General features: G+C 37.9%; 1 protein-coding gene across 1 annotated transcript in view; it reads right to left on the bottom strand.

The window, feature by feature from the left end:
* Nucleotides 1-14,590, bottom strand: part of AHCYL2 (adenosylhomocysteinase like 2) — a 188,807-nt gene that overhangs the window by 146,118 nt on the left and 28,099 nt on the right. The gene's annotated exons all lie outside the window — the stretch shown is intronic.

Raw genomic sequence — 14,590 nt, 5'->3', positions numbered from 1 at the left:
GAGCAGGAGAAAGGTGGGGTGCAGAAGTCAAATTCTAGTGAGAAGACCAGACTTAATGGTCTGACTGAGACTGGAGGAACCCCAGAAAGCATGGCCCCTGGATTCTCTATCGGCCCAGAAATAAAACAATTTCCGAGGCCGACTCTTCACACAGGGATTGGACTGGACTGTGGGACATAAAGTGATACTTGTAAGGAGTGTGCCTCTTAGCTCAAGTAGATACAAGAGACTAAACAGGCAGATTCTGTCCAAGGGTGAGACGGGAAGGCAGAGAGGGTTAGGAGCTGGTTAAACGGACGTGGGGAATCAGGCGTGGAAAGGAGGAATGTGCTGTCACAGTATGGGGAGAGCAATTAGCATCACATAACAATGTATGTCTAAATTTTTGTATGGGAAAAAAATTTTAAAAAAAGAAAGAATGACAGAATTAGAATATATAACCATTTTGTGGCCCTTAATGATTTGATAAGTCTAAGCAAAGGTCAGTAATAGCTACTGACATCACAAAGAGAGACATGCAGACATTATATACCTCCTGATGCAAGTACTTTACACCATGTTTGAAGAAGTCTGAGCATACTTCTAAATATAATTACCAATTTACAGGAAATGCAGAAGACAATGGAACATATTAAAAGACAACATAAGAGATGTAATCAGAAAATTCAGACTCAGGAAAACTACAAGACTTGGTTTCTTTAACAAAAACGTACAAAAGAGAAAAAAAGAGAAATGGATAGTGTCATGGCTTGAATTGTGTCCCCCTAAAATATACGTGTCAACTTCACTAGGCCGTGATTCCCAGTATTGTGTGACTGTCCACCATTTTATCATCTGATGTGATCTTCCTATGTGTTGTAAATCCTACCTCTACGATGTTAATGAGGAAGGATTAGAGGCAGTTATGTTAATGAGGCAGGACTCAATCTACAAGATTAGGTTGTGTCTTGAGTCAATCTCTTTTGAGATATAAAAGACAGAAGTGAGCAGAGAGAGAGGGGGACCTCATAACACCATGGAAGTATAGCCAGGAGCACACGTCCTTTGGACCTGGGGTCCCTGTGCTGAGAAGCTCCTACAGCAGGGGAATATTAATGACAAGGACCTTCCCCTGGAGCCGACAGAAAAAGAAAGCATTCCCCTGGAGCTGGCACCCTGAATTCAGACTTCTAGCTCCTAGACCGAAAGAATAAATTTCTCTTTGTTAAAGTCATCCACTTGTGGTATTTCTGTTATAGCAGCAGTAGATAACTAAGACAGATAATCTTAAGAGATCAATCAGCCAATTGTACCATATGAACTTTAACTGCATCCTGATTCAAACACTGGAAAAAAAATGCATAAATGAATGATACAATCCAGGAAGTGTGAACACTCACTGGCTTTCTGATGCTATTAAAGAATAACTGCTAAGTTTTTGGTGTGATAATGAAACTGTGGTTATTTATTTAAGTTCTTATCTTTTAGAGACATACACTGGAATACTTACAGATGAAAGTATAATATATATCTGGAATTTGCATCCTAATAATCCAGAGGAGTAGGTGCAGTTGAGTAGGGATATACATGAAATAACTGGCCATGAATTAACAACTGTTGAAGTTGGTTGATGTTTGATATTTTCTATAATACAAAACCAGTAAAGATCAAAATGACACAAGAGAGATAGACTGTATGTAGAGCTGGTACATAATAAGTACTAGTTGTAATTATTATAAAATTTAAGGGTTGGATTAAACGACCTCGCAGGTGGTTTTCAAATCTGAAAGTCTTAAGATTCTATCACCAGATTATCTTTAATGGTCACTTTTATCTCTAAAATTCTTTGGTTCTTCTTCCCCAGAAACGTGACTCAAATTTTCCTCTCCCACTGGTTAGCAACGTCCTACAAAAACTGACTGAACAACAAACTACTTTTAAAAACATAAGAACTGGGACTAACTCCCAGTTCAGTGCTTAGAGGTTTCAGCTACACCGCCCACTTCAATTCTGGAGTCTTAATTACTAGGTTAAACACCAGACTGATCAAACACACAGAAAAACTGGCTTTAAGTCTCATATTTTCCACGCAAAGAGTCTGGAAACAGTGGTTCTCAAAATGTGGTTCAGAAACCCCTGAACGTCTCCAAGACCCTTTCAGGAAGTCCTTGAGGTAAAAAGTATTTTCATGTTAACAATAAGATATTATTTGCCTTTTTTATTCTTATTATCTTACGAGTGTACAGTAGAGTTTTCCAGAGGCTACATGATGTGTGACAAAGCACCAGACTGAATGCAAAAGCAGGTATGAGAATCTAGCTGTCTTCTATTAAGCCAGACATCAAAGAGATTTATAAAAATATAGAACAATGCATCTCTTCTCACTAAATTTTTTCTTGTTTTGGAAAATATAGTAATTTTTTATAAAAATGTTATTTCTGTTAACATGTAACAGGTTTATTATTATTTTCAAATGAATTAATATACAAATGTATTTAATTTCTCCATTTTAAATAAATATTAAAACATAATGTATTTTTATTATTTCAAATTAATAAAATCTTTAAATTCCCTGTTTTAATTTCTAATACAGTGAATATTGATAGATACAACCCAACAGAGAAAAGGTCTTTGGGATCTTCCATTTCTAAGAGTGTAAAGGGATTCCGAGATCAAAAAGTTTGAGAACCGCTGCTCTAGACATACATAACTCTGTCTAACTACGCTTTTTCACTATACCATCTCACAAACCATCATCACATTTCATAGCCTCAGTTCTTTCATTTTCACATTACAAAGATGAACACTGTGATCTAAAACAGTTGTTGTTAGAAGCCATGGAGTGGATTCTGATTTACTGCAACCCCCTGTAACAGCAGAACTGCCCCATAGGGTTTTCTCGGTTGTAATCTTTACAGAAGTAGATCACTCAGTGTTTCTCCTGCAGAGCCGTTGGGCAGGTTTGAACCACCAACCTTTCAGTTAGCAGCCAAGCCTTAATCACTGTACCACTAGGCTCCTTTATGTAAAACAAGTTGGTTTGATATACTTCAACGTTCTTTTTGGTGGAAGAGGAAGGGGGATGCCTGGTCTGAAGTGAGGATTACTGCTCAGAATTTTACAAAGGACATAAAGAGCTTTAACCACACGGATTCTACGAGGTCAAGAAGAACATTTCTCTCTGGAGAGAGGTTGGCATGAAGTCCAAGGATCTAAGTTCTTTCTTTTGTGATCTTTTTCCCTTTTCACTGAGACTTGCCAAAACCAGAACTTACAGTCCTCCATCTCAGTTTCCTGACACCACAGGCGGACTGGCAAAACAATCCTTCTGGGTGTGGTAAGAGAAGATGGTCATCTCAGGACACAGATAGCTGTACACTTCCTTGCCTGGTGGGTTCTCCATTAAGAATCTCTATGTTCTGATTCCAGCCCAATTCTTCTAACAAAAACTTGAAGTTTAATTGGTTTAATAAACTTGGGTGAGCTCTTGGCAGGAATGACTCAGGGAGGTCAAAGATGGGAAAGAAAGAAAAGACTGAAGCCTTAAACATAGCTAATGCTAACTATAAACACATATGACATACATACATACATACACATGCAGATACACGTGCAAACAACTGGAGCTGGCTGTCCTAAACAGCGGATGCTAGCTAGAAATAAACACACATATAAATACATACATACAGAGATGTTGCTGCTGTTAGTTGTCTTCGAGTTGATTCTGACAAGATACATGTGCAAATAACTGGAGTCAGCTGTCCCACTCTCACAAACCTCTGAGCAGCACTGAACCCTTCTGTATCATGTCTCCTAATTTTTTAATCTCCAAGGCATTTTAACTGGATTTCATCTTTATAAAAATGTTGTGGCAAAAATCTGAAATTTGCCTACCTCCCTAGTGGCATAATTCTATAAACTGGTTCAATAAATACTGTAATATTTCACTTTGCCAAAAGGAAGTGGCAGAAGCTGATTTGGAATTTCTATTTCTTGATATACTTCCCTGCTTTAAAAACTTTTTTTTTTTGAAAAAAGTTCATTTCTGCTCCTGTTCAATTAATGAACAGTTGTATACTGAACATATAGAGAAAGGAAGAAGTACAGCCAGAATGCTCCTTAGAAGCGAGGATGGTGAGACTCTGTCTCACATACTTTGGACATGTTATCAGGAAGCATCAGTTCCTGGAGAAGAAATCATGCTTGGTAAAGCAGAGGATCAGTGAAAAAGAGGACGACCCTCAAAGAGAGATGAACTGACACAATGGCTGCAACAATGGGCTCAAGCATAACGACTGTTGAGGATGGCGCAGGACCACGCAGTGTTTCTTTCTGTTGTACCATAGGGTTGCTATGAGTCAGAACCGACTTGACAGCACCTAACGACGAGAAAGAAGAAAGCAAGAATGAAAGTCAGAAGCTAGAATCCTGCCAGGGAATTCTTCCTCCTCACACGCGGAAAGGTGGAAATTATACTGCCTCAGGATGGCCCTCAGATAGTTATTCTAAGCTCATCCCACCTCATTTAGAGGTCAAATTTTCCTGTTTCCTATTCCTCACTCTTGATGGCCTTACCTCCTCTTGGAGAAGACAGACAAATTCCCTTATCTTAACCTCAGAATCAATCTCTTCTAAAAAATCAACACACATGCCCATATCTTTCTTTCTTTTATGACTTCCACCAACAGAATTCATGTCCTTATTACAGTCCTTAGGCTATTCAACTAGAACACAGTCTTCCTACCCCCAGGAAATCTCAGAAATCGGTTATTTATAATAAAAATGAAACAATGTATTCAAATTAAATAATCCTTTAACTAAGTGAAAGGACGGTGCTCTCATTAGGAAGAAAAAAAAAAGACTATCATGGACGGGTTTAAAGATATTAAAATGGTTTATTCAATGTTTGGATCATGATTTTGTTTTTTAAAGCCTCAGGATGTGAACAGTGAAAGGTTTCTTTATTCTATTCCTAGGAGGTTTCTTCTCTGAGGTCACAAGATCAAATAAGACTAGATCAATGGGCTGGTTTTAAAGTCAGAAATGACCACCTGATGCTATCTGGAAGCTAATATGAAATAAGGTAGTGATGCTGAGTTCAGGCCTCAGAGCCTGTACAAGAAGTACTGTTTTAGTCAAACAATCATATAACATATTAAACCTCTGTTTTATAGATAACCACTGAACTCTACTAGAATCAAAGCAAAAGGAATTTTCTTAAAAAAAAAAAAAGGCAGGTGAAACATAAAATGTAAGTCTTTCAGAATGATTGAGGTGAAGGTGTTTAAATCCAGTAAAATTTAACCCACTACCTTACTTTTGACAAATACACCTGTTTAGTGTATGTGTTTATTATGGAACATTTTAAGCACATAAAAAAGGATAGAAAATAGAGGAATTCCATTTCCAGCCATATGGAGGAACAGCTTTAGGACGTACCTAAGCACCAGAAATAAACAAACAAACTAGCAAAAAAACAGATAAAATATATGAAACAATCATTTCAAGACACTGCACATTATGCAAGGAAGGACAGTGATTTCTGAGAGATAGGAAACCGATGAGTCCTATGAATGCTTCAGCTCACTGAGGGAGAAGGAACCCAAGTAGAGCTCAGTGCATATCTTAGTTGAGGAAATGCAGCTGAAAGTCTTGGAAGACCACGGCAAATATGTTTCAAAATATATGATGCAAAAAATGATAGAACTGCAAGGTGACAATGAAGTCAGAGTTGTAACGGCTACTGGGAGTGTGCACAGTTCAACTGTCATATGTTTTACAGTTGAACATTGCCCAACTCTCTATCCATTATGACTCCTGACACCAACACCAACTTTATTGCAGACTAGGCCATATAGCCTGCTATATGGCAGTATTTTGAACAGTAAATCATAAAACTGAACATCTGCAAGTGAACATCTGAGAACAATAACATCAATAAATTACTTGCTGCAACACTGTATGTAGTATATATCACCAGTGGTAAGATGTACAAAAAAAAAAATATGGACGGCCATAAGTGCAGTTTGTCATAACTCAGATACATCAAAAGTCAGAGACTACTTCAATCTGAAAAATGACTTGTACCCAGAATAAAGAACTCTCAAAACTCAATAAAATAAGAAAACAAACAACTCAATAAAAAATGGTCAAAAGATTTGAACAGACATTTCACCGAAGATATACAGATAGCAAATAAGTACATGAAAAGATGCTCAGCATTAATCATTAAAGAAACGGAAACTAAAACCACAATGAAATACGACTATACACCTATTACAATGGCTAAATATAAAAAGATGAGGATATGGAGGAACTCAAACTTTCCGACACTGCTGGTGAGAATGTGAAATGGTAAAACCATTTTGAAAACAATTTGGCAATCTCTTAAAAGTTAAACATATATGACCCAGTCATTACATTCCTAGATATCTAATCAAGAGATACGAAAGCAGGTCTACAAGGACTTGCACACAAATGTACACAGCAGCATTATTTGTAACAGTTCAAAACTGGATATAACCCAAATATCTGTCAACAAGTGAATGGATAAATACAGTGTGCTCTAGCCACACAATGGTACACTGCCCAGCAATAAAAAAGGAATGAACGTTCGATAACTCAACAACATAGACGAATCTCAAAATAACTATTCTAAGTGAAAGAAGCAGAGTCCTGATAGCGTAGTAGTTACGAGGTACAGCTGCTAACCAAAAGGTTGGCAGTTTGAAACCAACCGGCTGCTCCTTGGAAACCCTATGGGGCAGTTCTACCCTGTCCTATAGGGTCGCTATGAGTAAGAATCGACTCTAAAGCAATGGGTAAGAGAAAGAAGCCACACAAAATGAATATATACTGCATGATTCCATTTGTGTAAAATTCTAGAAAATGCAAACTCACCTACTGTAACATAGGGCATATCAGTGATCGCTTAAGGACAAAGTACGGGGACCTGAAGTGGCAAGACTTCAGAGGTGATGGATATGTTCTTTATCTTAACTATGATGACGGTTTGATGTTTCTAAACATATGGTTGAAACTTCTCAAATTGCACACGTTAAATATGTACAGTTTACTGCATGTCAATTATATCTTTATATTCTATTTGTGCCTCTTTTCTACTGGGTAGATTTTTAATCACTAATTCAATTTATATGATGATTATAGCTCTATTCAAGTTTATATTCCTTCTTGAGTAAGTTTTGGTAAGTTACTTTTTTTTTTTTTTACTAAGTTGTCCTTTTTATCTAAGTTTTCCAATTTAGTTGTATACAGTTGTTAATGTTTGTTACTTCGTAATTTATGCTGTATCTGTAGATATTTCCTCTTGCTCAATTCTAGTAGTATTTGTGCCTTCACTTTCTTTTTTCCTGATCAGTCTTCCCAGGTTTGTCTATCTTAACCAACTTCTGGCTTTGTTGATCTTATTATAACTTTGTTTTCTATTTCATTAGATTCTGCTCTTACTTTTATTTTTCCTTCCTTCTCTTTCTTTGGATTTGCTCGTCTCTTTTTTTAACTTCTCAGTTGAATACTTAAGACTGAAAACTAATGAGTTTCCTCTTTTTCTAATATAAGCATTTAAGGCTAAACATTTCTCTCTAAATATTGCTTTTGCTGTGACCCATAGTTCTGATATACAGTAGTTATATTATCATTCAGTTTTACTTCTAACTTCCAATATGACTTCTTCTTTGACCTATGAGTTACTTAGAAGTGTGCTTTTAAATTTCCAAACATACAAAGTATTTGGTTATCTTTTTGTTCTATTTTAATCGAATTAAGAAAACATAGCCTTACTAATACCCATTGATTGGTTTTGTGAGACTTGCTTTATGAATTCAGTATGTGTTCAATTTCTTAAAAAAAAAACTATATTCTCATTTATTAGGTGTAAGGCTCTGTGAATGTCCATCAAATCAAGCTTGTTGGTTGTTTGTTCAAATTTTCAGTATCTTCCCAAATTTTGGACTGTTTGCACATCAATTACTGGGAAAGATATGTTAAAACTTCTTACTTTGTAGGTTTATCTATTTATTCCTATAGTTGTATCTATAGATTTTCTTCCTGTATTCTACCTACATATTCTGAGGCCATATTATTGGATGCATACTGATTTGGAATTATTATAGCTTCCTGGTTATTATTTTTTTGTAACGATTTTTAACCCTAATAATGATATTTGCCTACTGTTAACCTAGCCATACCAACTTTCTTTTGGAATATGATTTTTCATACTTTTAATCTCTCTGATTCCTTATGCTTTGGGTGTGTCTCTTACAAACTGCACAGAATGGATTACTTTCTTAGTTAATCTGACAATGCTCCGATTACCTATTACTACATTAAAAACTACCCCCAAAACTTAGTGGCATAAAACAACGATCAATTTATTATTCTCGTGATTCTGTAGGCCAAAAATTCTGGCAGGGTACAGCAGAGATAGCTCCTCTCTGCTCCATAATGTCTGGGATTTCCTGTGGAGTCACTTGAACAGATGAAGATGGCTGGGATGTTTCAATAGGGACCATATGTCTGGGGCCTTGGTTCTTCTCCAGGTGGTGTTAGCTAAGGCTCGAATGTCCAGTTTCTTCACTCACTAACATGGCTGGCAGTTGATGTCGGCTGTTAGCTGAGAGCTCAACCGGGGCTGTCAACCAGCACCTATTTGTGTCCTCTCCATCTGGCTTGGGCTTCTCACAGCACGATGGCTGGGTTATGAGAGTGAGTATTCCAAGAGACAGAATCCATGAGGCACAGGCAGAAGCTGCAAGGCTTATTACCTAGTCTCAGAAGTTCCAAAAATTCACAATCTATTAGTTAAGCAAGTCACTAAAGCCATCCCAGATTCAAGGGGAGGGGATAAACTGATTCCACCGCTGAATGGCAAGAAGGGAAGAAACTGATGGTGGCCATCTTGGAGACAAGCTACCAAAGACAGCCCTCTGGCCCTAACAATTATCTCCCACATGCAAAATTCACTCACCCTCTCCTAAGACCTTCAAAAGTCTCATCCCAATATGGCATCAGCTTGATGTCCAGAATCTCGATAGCTAAATCAGGTCCAGGTGTGGGTGAGGCTCCTCAGATGCAGTTCCTCAGGGACGGCTACTCAATTATAGTTCCTCTTGATCTGAATTAAAGAGATAAATTATCTGCTCCCACACACCCCACATACAAACATACAATAGTGAGACAGGCTCAGAATAACCACAACAGACCACTCTCATTCAAAATGTGAAGGAAAGGGGAAAGGAACAGAAGACACATAGCAGTTACTGGCCCATAGCAATTCTGAAATCTAGTGCAGCACAATCACAAGTTTCTTGATTACAGCTCAGTCCTATTCCCTGAGAGTGATTTTCCACAACTCTTGGATCTATCCTTCGATATAAGAGATGGCTCATATTTGCAACTGAGTAGCCTTCTCAATATGCTTCCTGCTCATAAATGGTTAGAAGTCCAAAGGCCTCTTTTCATTTTGTACTATCGTTATTCTTTTTAATCCAAGTTGAAGGTGCTTCTATTAGTAGAATTTCTTAAAAATCTTGTGGGTTTCATATGAATCTTACTGGGGTTCACTTCAGTAGAAAAAAGCCATACTTCTCTACCTCAAGTCCTGTTTGAGGTTGTTATAAGAAAATACCCATGAGATCTTTAGAAGCCCTGCTGTTAAACAGAGAGGGTTTAAGAGGCATGCCCTTAAGATCTTTAGAAGTCCTTTTATCTAGCTGAAATGTTCTATAAGACACTGCCTTCAATCTTTCTGAAGTCTTAACAAAGGGACTTACAGTTACACCCTTGATCTTTTTACTCTGAGGCCATTTTTATTGATAGCATCCTGAATTTTATCTTTGCTCTGAAGCCATTTCTTAAGTCATTAGCCATCTGAAATGACTGTGGATGAGAAAAGGTTTTACTCACAACAGGTCCTGGGCTAGAAATATTTCCTCTAAATTCTGCTTAAAAACAGAATAGTTACTTTTTAGCTCTCTCTCTCTTATTTGTACCTTATCTAAGCAGCTAGGAGAAGCCAGGTGACACTTTCAACTTTCTGCCTAGAAATTTCCATAGACAGATCAAATTCATTAGATACATTTTCTATCTTCCATGTTACCACAGGTAACAGTGCTACCGAACTTCATACCACTATACAACAAAGATCTTCCTTTTTCCAGTCTCTAATAGTATTTTTCTCACCATGCTTCAGTCTCCACTAACAGTCTCCTCAAGGTCCTTCCAGCTTCTAGCTACCACCAAGTCCCGAAGCCAAAGCGCATTTTAGGTTATGGCAGCACCTCATTCCCAGGTGTCAAATTCTGTTTCAGTTATCTGTTATTACAAACAAACTACCCCAAAGCTTAGTGGCATAAAATCATTATTATGCTCACAACTATGAGAGTCAGGAATTCAGGTAAGAGGCAGCTGAACAGCTTGTATCTGCTCCACAACATCTGAGGTCTCAGCTGGGGTGGCTCAAATGGTCAAAGATGGCTAGACTGGGGCCATATGCCTAGGGCTTGGGTTCTTTGCCGTATGGTGTCTGCTGGGGCTGGAATGCCAAAGATAACTCCTTCACTCACTCACATAGTTGACAGCTGATGCTGGCTGTTGACTGGGAGCTCAGCTGGACCTTTCCATCTGGCTTAGCCTTCTCATAGCATGGCAGCTAGGGATCCCAGACTGAGTGTTCCATGGGAGAGCATTCCAAAAGAAAATGTTTAGATAGGCCGAGGTAGAAGCTACAAAGCTTCTCATGACCTAGCCTTGTAAGTCCCAGAATGTCACTTCTGCCACATTTTGTTGGTTAAACAAGTCATGAAAGCCATTCCAGATTCAAGAGGAGGGAAGGAATAAACTCCACCTCTATATGGAAGGATGAGACACACATGGGGAAAAAAAAATTTGATGTCGGCCATCTTGGACCACCTGTCTTTTAAATGGTTTAAGTGTAATTTATTTACATTTAGTGTGATTATGGATGTATTTGGATTTATTTCTACCATATTTTTATGTGCCTTCTATTTATCCTATTTATTTTATATGATAGCTATCAAATTTCTCTTTGCTGCTTTCTATCAGCTTGAACAAATCATAAGCTCAATGAATTATCACAAAGTGAAAAAGTCAAGTAACTACCACACAGATCAAGAAATGCAACATTACCAGCACCCCAGAAGTGACTCTCACGCCCCTTGCTAACTATCCTTTCCCTTTTTCCCAAAGGTTACTATCATGACTCCCAATACCATATGACAGAGTTTTTTAACCTTATTAAAAGAAATCATATAGCATGTATTCTTTTGTGTCTGGCTTCTTTCAGCATTATCTTTATTCAATAATGTTCTTTAGCAACAATTTACTCACTTCCACTGCTAAATAGTATTCCATTGTATGCCTATACCAGAATTTATCCATTCTATCACTGCTGTCCATGGTTTTACATCGCTGTCCACGGTTTTAAATTCTAATGACGATATCTGTTTTTTGAAGTTATATTTTTAAATAAAATCTTTTAACACCTTAAGCTGTGGGAACCCTGTGTGTCCTAGCTTGAAGATATGCCTATAGAGAAGTTTTACATTTGTCTCAGGCTGATGCCATAGGACTGTCATTGATTCAGGATTATTTTATAGGTTAATTTATTGGCTCTGGGTTCCCTGAACTACAGAAAAAGAGGGGTATTCTAAAACAAACTTATATGAGAATAAGCCTATGGTAACAAATTCTCAGAAAAACCTTCCCATCCAGAGCCCATAGAGAGTGGACAAACTTCCATGACCTGTCTCTATGCAACTGGGCAGATGTTTTTCCAGATCCCTATTCAATGATGCTGTAAGCCTTTAAGACACCTAACTTCATGGAGGAGGGCAAGAAAAGCCTCAAGTTCCTATATGGCTTATAAAACTGAAGCCTTAGTTATCCAGAGCGCCATACCTTTAGCTTATGCACTTACCACTTTGGTTTTCAATTCCCTCTTCATTTTTTGCCCTTGAGGATTTTCCTTACTTTCTTGTAAGCTCAGCTATGGAATTTAAAATAAAATTTATTACATTTTAACTGGCATATGACTAGAAATCTTGAGTGCCTTTTCCTCTCCTGTCAAATGTAAAGTACATGACAGAACGATCAGAAAAAAAGCCATAGGAAGAAAAACTCAAAATGTGAAAAATTTTCTCTTTTATCTTATCCAGGACAAAAGCACTCCTAGATCCAAGGTCATGTGCACTAGGAAGATTCTAACTAAACGAATATATCCTACTTTAATATCCTATCTGAGTATCTTTGTGCTCTAGTAACTAATGAAAGAAGATACCAACCAAACAGGTATACCAAGGCAGTTCTAAACACAACTGGCATTACATTAGGAAGGCAAAATCCTTCACTCAGGTTGACCTAGATTATACAGTGAGGAAGGGTCTAAAGGAACTGAGAAATGAAATATTAAGATATACCTAATAGTCTCCTCACCAGCTTCATCTTCATTTCAGTGAACTGCTGACCTCTCTCCTATCAAGTACTGTATAATTAAATTAATCTGCAGGAATAAGGAGAGCCTGAGTCAAAAAAACTTTCAATCAGCAGTGTAAGTATAAACATTATTCAGCTACAAAGTGAATAGTTAAGGGAGAGAATAGGGATAAGATGGTAAATGAAATTCAGACACTGGGACAATATCAACAAAGAGTATCTTTAATATCCATAAAAAATACATCTAATACCATAAATTATTTATTTGACATATATATTATGTGCAAAAAATTGTACTAGATGATAGAAGGATATGAGGATGAATTAAGAATCATGCAAATCTATCAGGCCAGATAAAGCTATAAACACTGTAACCTTTAGAGTAAACTCTGAAAAAATATGGAACAGAAAAAGAAATTATTAGGAAAGGAGACACTTTAAAAGTCAAAAGATCTATGCATATGATTCCATTTCTATGAAATGTCCACAACAGGCAAATCTAGAGAGACAGAAAATAGATTAATGGTTGTCTAAGGTGGGGAGGGAGCCCTGGTGGCACAGTGGTTAAGAGCTTGGCTGCTAACCAAAAGGTCGCCAGTTCAAATCCACCAGGCGCTCCTTGAAACCCTGTTGGGCATTTCTACTCTATCCTATAGGGTCGCTGTGAGTTGGAATTGACTTGTCAGCAACGGGTTTGGTTTAGAAGGAGGGGAGGGGAAGGATGAACACCACAAGATTTCTAATCGGGATGATAAAAATGGTCTAAAATCAGATTATGGTGATGGTTGCACAACTCTGTAAATATACTAAATGGGTGAACTTTATGGTATATAAATTATATCTCAGTAAACCTGTTAAAATAAAAGTCAACAGGTTGATTTTATTTTCCAAAAACCAGAACATTCTACCAAAAGAGAAATTCACTCTAACAAGCAACCTTCAGATGTGTTGTTTGCTTTTTAATTTTTTTACAAAGAATTACAAAGGAGAGCTTCAAACTCAGCCCTAAAGCTGCCCCCAAGAAAGCACAAACCTTACCAAAACTCCCTAATGCCTCCTTCAAAGTTATCATAGCTTTTTTCATACCTGGATCTTTCTACCTGGTTCTGTCAAAGCTCTTTCAAGCTGACCTTCTTTAAGGTCCAGCAGATAAAAACAAGATCCTCAAGACAGCATAAAACCCAAACCCATTGCCTTCAAGCCAGTTCCTACTCATAGCAACCTTATAGGACAGAGCAGAACTGCACCACACGGTTTCCAAGGAACAGCTGGTGGATTCAAACTGGTGACCTTTTGGTTAGCAGCCAAGCTCTTAACCACTACACCACAAATCACCCCACAATTGCTAAAATTTAGACTTGGAAATTATTAGTTTAAATTAGCAGAAATAAGGTAAAAGAGGGAAGAGGTCCTGCCCCTACTTTGTGCTTCCATATGTGAAACAGATCACTAACCATTTTTCTGTACACTGTTCTTCAGGCTTCAACTCTGTAGTCTCCCTATTCTCCACGCTGCATCCAAAGTAATCTTTCCAAAATGCATATCTGATCATGGCACTCCTCTGTTAACTCACAGACACAAAGGAAAGTTACAGGAACCAGGGCAGCCCCAGCAAGTGCAAACAGAGACTGAAGCTGCCAGGATATTTTCTGGTCTTCATTTCTCTGTATACTACTAGCTTCATTCCCTCAGGCTGCTTCAAGGTGCTGGGAACATGGCCACCAGAAGCTGTGCGATGGATAATCCAGAAAGCAGAGAAATAAAATTTGAAACACATAAATAGACTGCACTATTATTCAAAATAGTCACTGCCCCTCCTTGGTAGAGGATCCAATTTGGCCAGGTGACTTGCTTTAGCTAATGAAATGTGAGAAGAAATGACACAGGACGCTTCTGGACAGAAGCTTTAAGAGCAATCATGTGGTTTTACCATGTCTCATTTCTCTCTGCCATGAGGTTACTGTCTCAGACAGAAGCTGCCTCTCAAGCCTGGGTCCTAGAAGAGAGCCACAGGATGGATACGCAGCACAAGCAAAAAATAACCCCGTAGATTTACTGGCCTAAAGGAGACTGGAGAAACCCTGAGAGTATGGCCCCCAGACACCCTTTTAGCTCAGTGGTGAAGTTACCTCCGAGGTTC

Source organism: Trichechus manatus, unplaced genomic scaffold (assembly GCF_000243295.1).
Source record: "Trichechus manatus latirostris isolate Lorelei unplaced genomic scaffold, TriManLat1.0 scaffold00097, whole genome shotgun sequence".
Lineage (NCBI taxonomy): Eukaryota > Metazoa > Chordata > Mammalia > Sirenia > Trichechidae > Trichechus > Trichechus manatus.
This window is presented reverse-complemented; position numbering and strand designations above follow the sequence as displayed.